Here is a 15,304-nt window from a genome sequence, read left to right on the forward strand (position 1 = left end):
AATGTAAGCAGGGATGGGGGAAAAAAGTAGCAAGAAAGAGAAAGGGGGATACCAAAGAGAGAAGATGACAGCTTCACGAAATAGGACAGGTTTGCTTGGTTATCTCGGTCACAGGAAATTACTGAAAGTTTCCATGCTCCAGCATGGAAGCTACTCGCATCTGCAGCTTGAACAGTGCAGTCGTTTTGTTTGTATGCATATAAAAGACAGCTAGGAAACCACAGAAACACTGACAAACAGAAATAATACTCATGTCCAAAATATCAACCTAAACCTTTTCTTTCATTTAAAGTCTTCTTTTTCCTTCTCCCAGATTCACATGGATACCAAATGGAGATATTAATCTATAGACACTTCATCTACCCTAGAAAACATGCTTTCCTAGCTTACTATCACTTATCCCCATGGATAGGCACAACTCAATGTTATCATCAGATGTGTCAATTTGCAAATAATGACCAAACACAGCAAATACCTACTAACCATTCTTTGGCACTCTATCAGTATCCCTCAGAATTGCTATGTGTATTTTAAGCTGTGGGTTTTGAAAGGTCACTCAGGGCATGTGGTTTCATGTGTAAGGCCTGAATTAACCTGTTATCTTTAAAATACGAGTTTGAAATATAATGAAGTTTTGTTATTGTAACAACCTAACTGTTTCCAGAATTATTCTTAATTACTTCCTTTAATTGTAAACTGCTCTTTGTGCTCAATAGACCAAAATGAACAAGATGTAAGTGAGCTGAACAGAAAAAAACCTGAGAAGTAGCCTGAAGAATATTGGTACATGTTATTTTGGAAAATAAATTTATTAGGATTGCAAATCTGCAGAGGCGATACCATCAGCCACAGAGCCTGCTGCAGCTTCACACAAAATCAGGCACGATAATCTCTGAAAATTCTCCACCTTCCCAATGGCCGCTGCTCCTCCCTCTGAAGTGTACTCACAGTAGTTACCCATGCTATAGAATTCAAGGTTTGCTTCCAGGTTCCCATGCAGTGATTTCCCTTCCCAGCTGTTATCAATGCACAGCTGGAGTTAATATGCTTTACTCTTGTTCATCGTGTTTAAACTGGGCTGAAACAGCTGCTTCATTTGCTTTCAGCTTTGCAACAATAGTATCTAAGCTTTGGTAGCAGCTTGCTCTGGCAAAACAATCTTTTATCTCAAAATACCCAGACTACTGGTAGCGAAGGAAGGAAAATGTTAGTAACCACCCAGCTCTCCAGCTACATGAAGTGGAAAAATTAGTTGTTTACATCAAGAAAATTCACGTCATTGTAGTGCTTTCTCCAGAATTACTTAGCTATAGCCATTAACGTAAGCCAGCAAATAAACACAAATCATCATTCACAGTTGCCTTTCCATCACTGAGTGAATGCCTTACTTACAAAGAAAGTTGATATCATTATTGTTGATCTAAGAGTTATACTGTAATTCTGTATCTTCTGTACTAATTACATTTAAAAAAAGTTGATTCTTAGACCATAATATTCCCATCCCCATCAAGAAGCCCATCAAGAAGCAAGAAAACATTCATACTTTTCTTTCTATCTGTAGACAAGCATAAAAGCAATTCACCACTGCCTCTTGTACAGAAGAGTACACTGTAATATTGCTGTTTCCAGATTACAGCTTTGAAAGTGAGTGATACTGGTAACCAATGGTAATGTGTACAGACACAGACTTTGGAGTTTCCAATTCCCTTTGAGCTTAAATACAGCATTTGAAAAGAAAGTTCAGACTGAAATGCTGTCTGAACATTTCTTTGTGCTTAAAAATGTAATGGTTTGAAAGACAGACACAAAATGTGCACCTGTATTCGTACTCCTATACCACAGCCACGTTAAAAACAAAACAAAACCAAAAAGACAGCATTTGCTGAGGAACCAAACATTTGGTTTGAAGTTTCCCTTGTGCTGCATAGAGCACTTTGTTCATGAAATCACAATGCAAATGGCCTAAATTGCTTTTAAAATTGTTATCCACTTAATTAAGCTACCAGGAGAAATGTATTTGCATACTGTTGTTGTTTCGTTCAGAAGAGCAGTTCATTTATTATTTTATCTGTACTTTTCAAGTTGCTAGTGACTTGGCAACAGTTTTCACTGTATGTTAAAGTTGTCTTAACCACACGGGACAAAAATTTAACATATTCTCTTCTTATTAACTGCAAATGAACAGAAGAAGTCTTGTAGAAGATGAAACAAATACTTACTAAACTTGACAGAAACTAACACTTCTATCAAAAGTTAGACGTCTCCTCTACGGCACAGCCTTTTGCTAATGTCAGTTACTCAAAAACCTTCAGTGTAACACTTAAGAGTTGTTAAAAGTTTGTACTAATGTACATCTGTGTGGGAATAAATTTACCAATAGGAACAGAACTGTACAGACATGTATTAGGTATGGCACTGAATTCCAGAGAAGTACCAACCTCCCGTCACTGCCATCCTTGTTAATAAGGAGCTGGGACTCTGATCCTATCTCTAAGACTTGGGGTCAGTTTTTGTCAGTCAATACATTTACATCAAAGATTTTGTTCATTTTGAAGATACTAGACTGAGAAAAGGACAGGAGGAAAAGGAGAATTATTCCTGATTTTCAGGCAAAAATAGAAGAGGTAGAGAAATCAAATCACTTGCAGCAGATCTCATTATTGTCTCAGATTTTCTCTCTTGGTGTTCTTCACTATGATTTCAGTAAACTTTTTCACTTCTCTCTTCCCAATATGAAGCCAAAATAAGATGATCAAATTTACCTCAGCAATCATCCTTCCACACTAGTGTAGAAACCCAATATTATTGGAACATACTGAAAACAAAGTATAAAAGTAAACCACACACATACACGGAGTCCAGAGAATTATAGTCAGTATTATTTTAATGGGTTTAGATGGAGAACATAAATTATCTTAATGACTTCCAGATTCCTCTGATAGAAGTTTTGAATGAGCTAAATCAGATAAACAGTATTGAAAACTTCAGTTCCAGATGCCACCAGAATGACTACAAGACAGAGATGTTTGGAGAAGGCGGCAAATATTTTCAACAACTCATTAAATAAAAACAACATGATAGAAAATGGATCATTGTGATATTAAATATTAAAAGCTGGAAGGAGTCTCAAAAGAAACGTCAGGTCTTTGCTCCCTTATGACGAAGGGGTACATTTTGCAGCAAGTTTGCAGGCTACTTTTAGTCAGAACTCTGCTGACCAGGTAACACATTTAGAACCATGCAACAGAAACAAAGGTGAAATATCTGATCCCGAACTGGGAAAGCTGGCTAAGCCAGAGATTTCAATCATTATGAGATTTATTGCCAGCCATAAACTTATAAAACGCATTCTCAGATCTGTGTTCCAGAAACACGTCACAAATAGCATTTCTAGTAGCTTTAAGTCCTCACAAAGCAAGAGGCGTAAAAGAAAATGTCCGGAAATTGGATGATGGGTTGTTAGTAGACATTTGGGACAGATCCTTGAATGACATAAGTGTCTGCAGCTCCAACAGCCCCAGAGGAACAACAGCTGAGGAACTTCCCCATGGAGATAGCAAGCTCAGGCTTGCAGTTTCACACCGCAGCCAAACACCACATTTATGCTACCTCTTTGCCTGTCTGTGTTTCAGACCCACGAGATGCAGTTGATCCCAATCGCAAAATTCCTTCAAAGAGCTTAACAACACCACTAAAGGTCTCCAGATGATTAAGGAAACAGAGCACAGCAACAGCTGCTTCTGCTGCAGGTCAGATAGATTCTGATGGCTTAGATTTTACAAATGATTTAACTTCCAGGGCTAGTCGCTCAGTAGTTCTATTGCTGGAGGATAAGGTCTGGGAACTGTAGGCTGGTCTGAGCATGGCTCTTCATTTGAAGAGGGGTTAGGGTCAGTGCGTCTAGAAACAGGTGAACACTGGTAAAACATAGTAAAACTGCATAAATAGCTCTCAGAAATTTGCCCTCAGGTACTTTGCTACTGTATGAGCAAGGATGGTGCACACACCCACACAGACGTGCAGCACAGGCATACGCTCGCCGAAGTTAGAATACTCCTTTTTAGGAAAGGGTGATCATAAGCAGGTCTGATCTGTCATGTCTGTAAAGGACACAGAGGCACTTCAAGAAGGTTTGAAAGTGTAAGAAGGCAGGACAATGTGTTTTTGTTGTTATTCATCATAAACCTTGGCAGTAGTATGTTGCCTGGGAGGAGAGGAAAAAAAAATAATGTCATGCCAACTCACACCTGCAAGGTGCATGATAAGAAGCTCATATCTACACCTGTTTTAGGAAAACCCTCTAAGTGATATCTGCAGTAACTACTGGGTGTGTGAATACACAGAGCTTCCTTCTCCTCCACTTCTAACTGTAACTCATGGAAAAGCATGAAAACTCTGGGAATTTGCTGACTGATTATTCGAGTTCTCCTGCTTTCCAGGAAAAATAAGACAACGTGACTGTCTTCTTTTGTGCCTGGAAATAGAGATTTCATTCTGAAAGCAGTGGATCACAAAGGAGACGCTGAAATAACACAACAGAGAAAGAGAAGTTATGAAAAGGGTTTAGAGAGACAACCAGAAGACTTGTTTGTGAGAGATAACTTGCAAGTAATCTGACAGATGGAAATACAGCAAAAACATGGAAAAAAGATTTCAAATGCAGAATGAAGAAAAAGTGTAACTACAAATTTAAATCTGAATAAAAAAAAGGCTATGCATAGTTAGTATGGTCTAGATAACGTTGATTTTGTGATGGACTGTTTCATAGCTTTCCTGGGGCAAAGAGCCATCAGCATTTGTACATACTTACACAATTTGGTGTGGTAACAAAAGACAGAAAGAAGTTGCTGGGAAAAGTGCTGTGTACCACAATACAAACAAACCACCAGCTGCCCAGGCACAGGCAGCTTTTCCTGTTGGCTAAATTATGGCACAACAGCCATCTGTGGGAAAGCTTTCTAGCTGATCCCAGGAGAACAGAACTAAACAGCACCTCTCTTCCTGCAAATTCCTCTCATTTACTTACAACTTGATCAGAATCTTATTTTTTGAGATTTGAAGCACAGTTATGTTCCCTTGTTCCAGCCTTCTGAATTACTGATACCAGTCAATTTCCCTTGCACTACACTGAACAACTTGAGCAGGAGGACAGTTGGTTTTCATTTCAAAGAACATTAGCTAATCACCTTGCTAATATTTAAGCGAGTTTAATTTTTTCTAGTGATTTCTTTTTTCCATTTTATTTATTTATGCGATCTTTATGGCTGGAAAGACACTTAATTATCAGTAGTATATCCTTTTTTTTTTTTCACTTAGGCTTTAAAATATTAGAATCTAACCTCTGACCATTCTCTTTAGTAAGCTAAGACCAAGGCAAATCATGCATACGAATTTAAGACTGTCTATTTTACATCATTCAAATTTGCTATTTCTTCTCAATACGTTATCCCTCCTCTCTAACCTCCTTTTTGCAGGCTGATTCTACAACTGAACCATACAGTTCAGGTTCAACAATGCCAAAAGATAATCTAAGGTGAGAATGTATTTCATTAAGTGACTCTTGCAAGAAGAAGATTGCTCTCATTCCTGCAGCATTGTACTAAGAACCCAAGCTGCAACTGCTCCCCTAGTCTGCACACTCCAAATTGGATTCTGACCAAGAGGAGGCATGGGGGGGTGACCATAAAGAGCATGCCCTGTGTCCCTCTGATGCCAGCCACAGTGTTCAGACAGGAAACTGTCAGCTGGGCACTCCTATAGATAACAATGTCACACATGGCTTAAAACCTTTGCCATCAGCAGGAGTCCTCAACATTTCACCACTAGCAGTCAGGATGTGACAACTGCACAAAAATATTACTTATTCACTTGGAACAGGCTTCTCCTGAGGCAAAGAATACCACCTCAGAAGTCAATTTTTAGCTAAGTTTTTGTCACAACCAAAGAAGATGATCGTACTGCAATCCCATTGGCTTTACATGTTCTCACGCTGTAAAGGTCCATAAGTGAAACAAGGCAAAAGCTTCACATGGAACAGCCACGTCTTCCTACGTGCAGTTGTGAAAGACTGTGCCTTGTTCCACTGTGACTCTCCCTTCTCAGCTTTTCTGCCCTGATGGAGATGATCTAATACATGCCTCCCTTCACGCAGGCCCTGAGCTGAACTCTGCAGAAAGAGCACTTGTGCAATCTAGCTGTGGTCTCCTTGAGCTCAGCAGCTGCTTCTTTCAAGGGCTTCAGGCTGGAGGAGGCCAAAAAGCCTTCAGTGCATCCACAGCCCTAGCTCAGACCACCAAACTGAGAGTAAAGTCATGAAGCGGAAATAATTGCTATCGCCTACTTCCCTGAAGAAAAATAAAGCTGAGCAGGTGCGTGTCTGAGCTATTGCACTACAGGAACAATCGCCTCTACTCTTTAGACACCCCTTGGAAAAGGGGAACAAGTGCTGGCAGAAGCATACGATCAGAAGTCGCTCCTCTCACGTGGCCCCCAGGGACACACTGACTCTCAGCATTATAGCCTTGCACCTGCAGCTCTTAAATGCAGACTCAATCCAAGTCTGCCCCAGTATACAGAAGATTAATAATAGTACAAGGGCCAAAAGCACAATTTTCATAAATCTGAGCCAGTTTTTCTCATGAGAGATTTATGTTTGAATTAAGAAGAGAACGTTATAAATCTATCCCATGATAAAGCTTAAAACTTGGAATTTTAATATGCTGAATCCCCTATGCACTGGGCTGTAAAAGTTGATAGAGATAGTATTTCTTCCTAATGCTGCATTAGGCAAGCAACCAGTTCATCCAATTACTGAACTGACAACACTGTTCCTGTGAACTGTAGATAAATTCACTGACTTGGACAAGGATGTACAATATGGTATGTATGGGGGTAGTAAACATGAAGGAATAAATCCATTTTTTTGGACTGTAGATCACTTTGGACTCAGATGGAAAACAGCAAAACAAGAGTTGAAATCAGGACACAAGAAAAGAAAATGCAGAGACTGAAATCTCTGTAAAAAAAGAATTTGGCTTTTGACAAGAACAAGGAAAGAATTCAATTCAAGATAAGTTCTTTGCTCTAAGCAGATTAGGAAAAAATCACGACAATCACTGATGGTTACTTTATAATCTAACTTAATGCTCAAGACTTCATGTATTCTATGTCAGTTTATAATCCAATATTTTCTCCTTCTGCAGTAACGCCAGCAAGCAATAAAAATAGAGCTGTCAGCAGTCCCCGTCTATAGCCCTGATACCAAAGAGAACTGGAAACATCTGGATGCATTTTTTTTCCTCAATAGGACAGCCAAGAAGGTGGTATTTAGGCAAGAGCATCTGTCTGTGCACTGGGGTTCCCTAGCATGGTTAAGTGTGTCCAGCTCTGAAATGATGGCCTTCAGATACCAGGTTAATGTAACACTGAATGGTATCCAGAAGTCTCAGCTGTCTGCCACAACCACAGAGCCACGTGGAAAAAACATGGATAGGCATATAGTATCCAGACAACTAATGAAAAATAGCTCCTACTGTATATATGAAAAAATGAAGAAAACCCAAACAGTTTTGCATGGAAAAATACTGTTTCTTTACCACTAACACTATTTTTATATAACTACTCTTTTGACCTACAAGAATCAAGATGGAATATTTCTTTATATATAACCACACAAACACACATCCAGTACTTTGTTTTAGGTGAAACAGTTTCTCATTTGTTATTTTACATTAGTTTTGTAATAATTATTTTACATATTATTATTATCCTATTTCATGATGAAAACAAGAACTTCAAATCATGGAGCTTCCACATGATGGAAACCCCGTTCAGTACTTCTGCTCCTCATTGTCACAGCCTTTAACCAGTTACAACAGTGTGGTTAGAGGAAGGAAATACGTAAATGGCATAAATCAAGATTAAAGTGGGATGGCTGGTATTAAGAAACAGAGGACTCTAGTGCATATCATACATGAAAATAGGTTAAATGGATGATGAGAGAAGAGGAAATGGGAATGGATCTTAATTCAAATCCAAACCAGACTAGGAGTATGGCTCTATAGTGCACATGCACTGAGCTGAGGCTGCCTAATCACACCTAAAAGTCCAGGAGGATCCTGACTTTATACTGTTTATTATTTATTGCTTTAAATCCACCCACACCAGTGGCCCACAACCACTTCTAAGTGCCCCAGCAGTGCCTCTGCCTCTCAAGAGATGTGAACAGGCTGGAGTAGTTGGCAGCTGCCGAGGAAGATGAATGGTAACCAGACACTGCATAAAGGAGGTGTTTTAGAATAACTTTACGCAGACATTGGAAGCAGCCAGCAGAAATCAGAATTGTTGCAATTTTATGGGAGTATCTAACATCCCAATTATTGTTGGCCAAAATCTACTACAACGATGAGGCTCTTGCCATTCGGGACAGAGGTCCTGAGAGCATGAGCTGGCAACATTCCCTTTCTCTCTCTCAAGACAACGTGCACAATGGCTACACCATGAATGTACATTTTTCTTACACTCTTGAGTTTAAATCAACACCCTTCACAAGAGATTCAAACCTATCATTTCAAACATTGGTGAAACTAGCTCTGGAAGTAAACACACCACTGAGCTGAACAAAAGCCAGGATGATTCACAGAGAGATGTTCCGGGTTTGGTCAAGGTTTACAGAAGGAAGATTTTTAGCTATTCCAGTCACTGCTGAGCAGACAGTGAACTTCAACTGAAGATTAAAGACCCTGCAATCCTATTTTTCAAAATAAACTGGAAAATAGCTAAAAACATCTGAATTTTCCGCTACTGGAAACTGAATATGGTCTTGAAAATATTTTGTTGTCACCTAGCAGTTAGCTACTAAATACAGTGCCCTTCCTAAATTTACTAATCTCTCAGAAACAGAAGAACTATTTGTTTCTGCACCAGTTAATCACAAACCACAGAAGCATTGATAGGTAGAGCTACCTTTAAAACCTTCTTCCTTTGTAGGGAAGGCTGGCACTTCCCTCAGTAGAATACGTATACACAAAACAGATTTGCTGTCTGAATTTGGCAGAAAGCCCATCTCAGTCCCCTTTCATCTTCCCCTGCCAAGCTCTGGCTGAGACTTTGGCCATCTTCTGGCAGTATGAACCACCCCGCCATGCATGTGGGCTCAGCTTCAACAAACAGTGGTCAAAAAGCCACCTCTACCCCCTTGGTCTGGAGGTACAGAGGCTCCGTGGGAGAGAGGGGCTGCACTTCTGCAGGTAGGATGAAGTCCTCAGTGCTCTGGTGACCATGCTGTCACAAAGGCAAGCAGCCTTCTTCCTCTCTGTGCTTCAGATGAAACTGTGGAGCTATTTGTGTACCAGTGTACCCAGAGCACGCCATGCCTATGAGGCCACTGGGGTCAGGCCTCCCTCCACCAGGCAGGGAGTGAGGCATTTGCTCCCCCGGGTTCCAGCACCATACAAGCTCATGTCTAAGGTTCAGACTCCCAAGCTGAGGTGCTAAAATAGTTTAAGCGCCTCACAGGTTTTGAGGCCGCTTGGGTATGCTCTTTCTGAATTGCTTTCTTAGGCTTTGAAGCTGTTTTAATCGTCAATGCCACCTCTCTAGCTCTTGCTCTGAGGCCCAAATACAAAGCTCACTGCCATGACTACAAGAACTCCTCACACACCAGAGATGTTATTTTAGGGCCAAAAAATATGTCCCTTCCAGTTTAAGTGGCTATTAGGTAACTGAGAAACAAAGCTTCGAAACAGAATCACCAGGGTACAATTAACAGGAAAGATAAGCATCGGATTTCTGACATAGTTTTTTTTGGCGTGGAATTAATGTAAACTTCAGCTGTGGTGACAGGCAAGCAAACATTTGCTCATACTAAGCTTCAGAGAAGTGTCCTTTCTAATTCTGCATGGCTTGATGTATTAAAGTGATTAAGAGATATGATGCAATACAGAGAGTTGAAATCAAATCCAAAATTTGAACTCTTCCCAGATGAGGCTCTTCAGCTTAGGTCTGAAGATTTATCCCTTCTGCCGAAAGGGATCAATAGAATTTTTTCTCCACACACAGAATTTTTCAGAAGGCCAAATTGTATTTCTGACCAGAATGACAACACAGCTTAGCCTAAACTCAGTTTTTCCTACCTAAAGTCAAAGCTCACTTTGCCTTTCATTCAAAGATGAGATCTTAAGCTCTCTGCTGACAAACATTGGGTGTTGTCCTAGACTGGAGAGAGAACATTTACTAGATTTAAGGTATCTCAGGAGAGCCAATTCAGAGTAAACAAAGTAGTTATTTTACAAAATAAAATAAAATAAAAAAAGAACAAGGGAACAGTGGGTTTGGAAAAGCACCACACAGAATGCACTACCACACATGGGGAGAGCAAAGGGGCTGTTGGCTGCTACTGAGAGGGGCAGTTCTGCTCTCCTGTGCCAAAACCATTCACGCTAGATCCAGTAAATACACAGCTGCTTGAAGAGTTGGCCTAGTTAACTGATTAGATGGAAACATAAACCACCAGAATAAACAAAATATGCTTAAAAATATAGAAAAAAAAATGTTTTCCAATAGTTGATTGCACAAGAGTGGAGTGAGAATGCACCATTGGGAAAACAGGCAGCCAGAGCAGGACAGCACTCTCCAAAGCCAACCCACTACTCTGGGGTAAAGTAAATCTGAAACTTAAACACCTATGAGTAAGACCAACTCAGGCTGAGTGAAAATGAAAATCAGCTGGTAGAAAAGAGAAGTGCTGGAACAAACAAGTGAGGTGACTGAACCACATGAGTAGGAGAAAGAAGAGGAGACCAGAGTCAGAGCTTTTTCGTCAACATAATTAATAGCTTATGCACACATGACTGACTGAACAATTCCATCAACACTCACTCTTTCCATTGCATAGGAAGACAGAGGATTCATCACCTGCAGATCCATCACCTAAATTAAGTGCAGGAAAGGACAAGGGAACTAATGGGACTTCCCCTTTTGGATGTAGGGTTTTCAGTAGGTATAACTTCTACACATATTTTGAAGAATCAAGGGACACTTTAATAAAAAATGCATTTTTCTTGAAATTCAATATTGCTCAACCATATGTATTCCACAAAAATTTTTAATATTCAACATACAGATGGAAAAGGGACTAGAAATCAAACTTCCCCACTCTTGGATTCGTGCCCTAACCACATAATGATAGGATCACAGCTCACCTAATTCTGCACTGAAAACAAGGCAAAACTGTTTCATAAGTGAGGAGTTCAAGATCACCAGCCCAGAGCAAGACGCAATTTTAAGTCAAGCACTCTTGAGAAATGAAAGATGCAAATTTAGGTATTTTAAATGCGTCCCGATAATCTAAATGTAATCTGAAAATACTTGTTCTCTATGAGAACAATGTGTCAAGGAATGCCTCACTCACTTGTGGATGCCAGGACAGCTTAGGCACCTAACTAATCGGTGCTAACAAAACTGAAGCCACAGCAAGAAGCAGACCTCAATGCATTCAGCAAACGTTACTGAGAAAAACCTGAGCCTACACAGATCAGAAGGTGAGGGTAAGAACTGCACATGTCTAGCCCTGCAGAGCAGCTGCCCACAGGATCATTAGATGCCCAGGTGCTTCACAGGTTTGTCCCAGCATACTGCTGTTGAGATCTTGTCCCCTTTCTACACAATCACAGCTGTACCATCTGGAAGTGTGAACTGAAGGAATGACCATGATATCTACCTTTCTATTCTTATCTAGAGAAATACATCACATGTAACACTGGGCACACTTCCACGCTGAAGGAAAGTTACAAGACCAGTTTGCTGCAATAGGATTTCCATTTAAGCTTTGGCTAACCTGTGACTGATTACTTGAAGCATACCTGCAGAAGGTGATCCAGGTAGTTATTTCTGACCTGGTACGACAACATTTATGTGAATGTTATTATGAATGTTAATTCACAAAGAACATTTTGATTGCACAAGGGCATTTACTAATAGCAATACCAGGCTGAGACTGTTTTAAATATAATCTAATATTGGACCTAATTTATATGAAAATTTAAATTCTGTAATAGTTAAATAAGATTACTGTTTTTCTACCTACCTCCATTTCTCAAGGTCTACCCTTGTCAGAAGACACAGTTCCAAGCCTAATCTTGGAAGGAGGCTGCCAAGTTAATACTCATAAAGTCTTAAAGGAGCCAACTCCAGACACTTGGAGGTCTTCACTTCCAAGCCCCACTAGCAGGATGGGGAGATGGCAAGGCATTGCAGGTGTGCAGCATCACCTGTGTACAAACTGCCCAATAGCACTGCCTTTGACAACTCACGTTCTACAAGCATGAACTGTGAAACAACACATGGATCAAAATTCTTTAAGAAACAGAGCATACTGGTTTTAAAAACACGCTCTCCCATTCAACATAACCAATGGTATGCATCAGGTTTGCAAAAACTACCATTAGAGTGGTTTTGTGTCCCAGAAGTTACATAGTGCATGCACAGTGAGAAAATCATAATTTACAAATTGCAAAATCATCACCATACATTCATACTGAAACGTCCTAAGCATTGATACACGAAACAGTTACGTTATATGCAACCACACCTGGTACGGGGTCACCTCAGCAGGACAGCCTGACCAACGCCAAGCTTTGCTCCCGTTCATTCTTAAGCACAGCCTGAGCTGTGCCACGAACTGCGTAGGATGCCCGCAGTTCTCCTGGAAGCCTAAAGCCCGACCTCGCATTTCAGATGAGCAAAGAAGTCGCACTACCTCCGCACCGATCCATCCACTACCGGGCAGGGACTCCCCGCGCTCCCTTCGCCGCCTCCCCGCGGACCTCCGGGGCTTCCCACGGCCGCAGCCGCCCCTCCCGCTCCGCTCCGCTCCGCCGCCCGCGCTCACCTCCCGGCCCCGCCGCCAAGCTCCGCTCCGCCGCCCGCCCGCACCTGCCGCCGCCGTGCACCGCCTCCCCACAGCCCGGCCCGCAGGGGCGGCCCCTCTGCTCGGTACCTGCGAGGGGGGCGCCGGCTGCGTCCCTGCCGGCCGCTCAGGTGTGCGGCACGGCGCTTAGTCACCGATCCCTATCGCGGAGAGGGGATTTCCCTGCTTGCTGCTTCCCCGCCTCGGCGAAACTACGCGCGAGGACAGTTATCCTCAAGCAGCTGCCAGGGGCTTTTCTTTGTCGCTCGCTGGGCTGTTGGCGCTGGCAAAGTCAGTGCTAAAGCTGTTCCATGCTTTGCTAAAGCCTGGGCCCGTCTCTTAGAGAAAAAAGCAAAGCTTTAATTTGTATACCGTTCTAGCAAATAGCATTTCTAGCTGAGATGCTGGTCCCTGTCAGGTGAGACCATGCACAGGCATGTGAAAGCCCCTGCCACAGCCTGAGCTATTTGTAGTCTCATTTAGCGACAATACGTGGTGGTGTGGCTCAGAAACCTGCAGGAAACAAAGGCTCTATGAGACTCCAGGTGGCTGTGTGTGGCCTCTGTGCTCCGATTCAGGCAGATGTAAGTGGGAAGTGGGGCTGTGTTAATGGGAAAAAGGACTGTTTCCTCCAGGAAGTTCTGTGTATTTTCTGGGTGCTTTCCAACTTCAGGTACATGAGCGAGGTTTTGCATGCCCATCCTGGCTGCTCTTGAGCTGCAGCCTTTCAGAGATCCTTCATCCACTGAGAGTGCAGTTCTCCTATGATTATTATTATTTTTTAATTTAACAGCAGTACGGACCTGATGCTAACTATGAGTTTTGTCATCTTGCACCATAGCACAGCTACTTCAAACTCCAGAGTCTCTGTGAGGAGAGAGCCTTTGCCAAAAGCACACACAGACTATCTGAGCTAACAAAGAGTCTCTGTGAGTCCCTGCACAGTGTGGGATATCACAGAGCAAAGCGGTTCTGATTGCTGCTAAGGGAGCTGATGAGATTATGTGTGGTCACTCCTTTCAAGCAATACAAGTAACTGGTAAGCCTCCAAAATTATCTTTTTGGTATGCATTAAGCACACATCTCAAAGCATCTCACTTACATGAATGAGTTATGTGAACTATAGTGAAAGCTATCTTTCACTGTTCATAAAAGCACACTGTTTAACTACTGATACGGTCCCTGTGTGCACTTGTCTCTATCAGGTTACCATGTAAGAGCTGAAGGGTTATTCAGGCTCTGCAGTGATTTGCAGCCGTGCCTGAGTGGCTCTCCAGCTGCTGGAGCCGGCAGCTGCCAGGAATGCAGCTCACGTCACTGGTGTAGGAAGGGACATAAAAACCATATTTCTAATGAGGAAGTTATAGGGGAAAAATACAGTTTGCCAGACTATCTTCCTTCTTCCTCAGGGTACAGGAAAGGCCATCCCCTGTGACTGGAGGGGCCTCTTCTCACATTCCTGGGGCTCGCTGGATGGCTAAGGACACACCTTCCATTCTTCTTTAAACTGCCTGAAAATTGGACAGTTTGTTTCAATAAATACAAAATTCAGCTGCACATGGCAAGGGACGTGGTTGACCTGATTTTGAGTGGAGGAAAGAACATTTGCATGGAGGCAGAGAACATAATTGTGGTATATATATTTTAGCTGCAGTAGCAGATGAACCTTTCCCTCCCTTAAAGATTTTTGTCTCAATGAAATCAAGCATGAAGATAAGCAATGAAACCTCTGTTTTTTGCAGTCTAAGCCTCTCTGCCAACTGCAGATACATTCCTGCCTCCTGCCTGCTTCTTGCCAGCATACAGTGTCCCATGTACTGCTTGAGCAGCTGCTAATCTTTCTGTAACTAAACCTCACTTGAGAGACCTGGTGCTGTTCCCATGTCTTAAGCTCTCAGCCCCTCTCTCTCCATTTCTGTCCCAAGACCATTAGTGCAGCCGCCCAACCCTCCTATCTCCTGGAGCTGCACAGCTGCTCTGCCCCTCTCACTGCCTCAACCAGGGCACCCTGGTGCTAAGACTGAGCAAATAAACCAGGCTGGTCAGGGCCAAACCACAGCACCGAGCTCCACAAGCGCAGAGATACTTGAGCAGCACTGTGCAGAGCCAGCAGAGGAGAATTTATTAGTCTGGGCTACACTTTGCCTAACACATCCCCCAGCGAGGCCTGTCTCATCTGTTTTCAACCTCTGCACAGCACACTACTCATTTGTTACCGAATCTGTTTATGCTATTGAATTACAACTTCCCGGTGTTTTTCTCTGTAAAAAAGGAGTAGCCCGAGGAGAGGACTGCAGAAAGGAGCTACAAGCAGGAGAGAGCTTTATCCTCTTTGGCCTCAACCATTTAGGAAGTAGGCGTGAAACAGTAAAAAGCCCTTGTGTAAATACTGACACA

General features: G+C 42.1%; 1 protein-coding gene across 3 annotated transcripts in view; it reads right to left on the reverse strand.

The window, feature by feature from the left end:
• TC2N (tandem C2 domains, nuclear) overlaps window positions 1-13,725 on the reverse strand; it is a 30,964-nt gene extending 17,239 nt beyond the window's left edge. Inside the window, exon 1 of one of the 3 annotated variants that reach the window (XM_090141519.1) lies at window positions 12,998-13,725. The gene's annotated coding sequence lies outside the window, so the exon portion shown is untranslated. Of the gene's footprint in view, window positions 1-12,589; window positions 12,725-12,889 lie in introns of those variants that run through there. The other 2 variants (XM_031593089.2, XM_090141520.1) reach the window with 2 other exon arrangements.
• Between the last annotated feature and the right edge of the window lie 1,579 nt (window positions 13,726-15,304).

The sequence above is a fragment of the Phasianus colchicus genome, chromosome 5 (genome assembly GCF_987193195.1).
Source record: "Phasianus colchicus chromosome 5, bPhaCol1.hap1.1, whole genome shotgun sequence".
NCBI lineage: Eukaryota > Metazoa > Chordata > Aves > Galliformes > Phasianidae > Phasianus > Phasianus colchicus.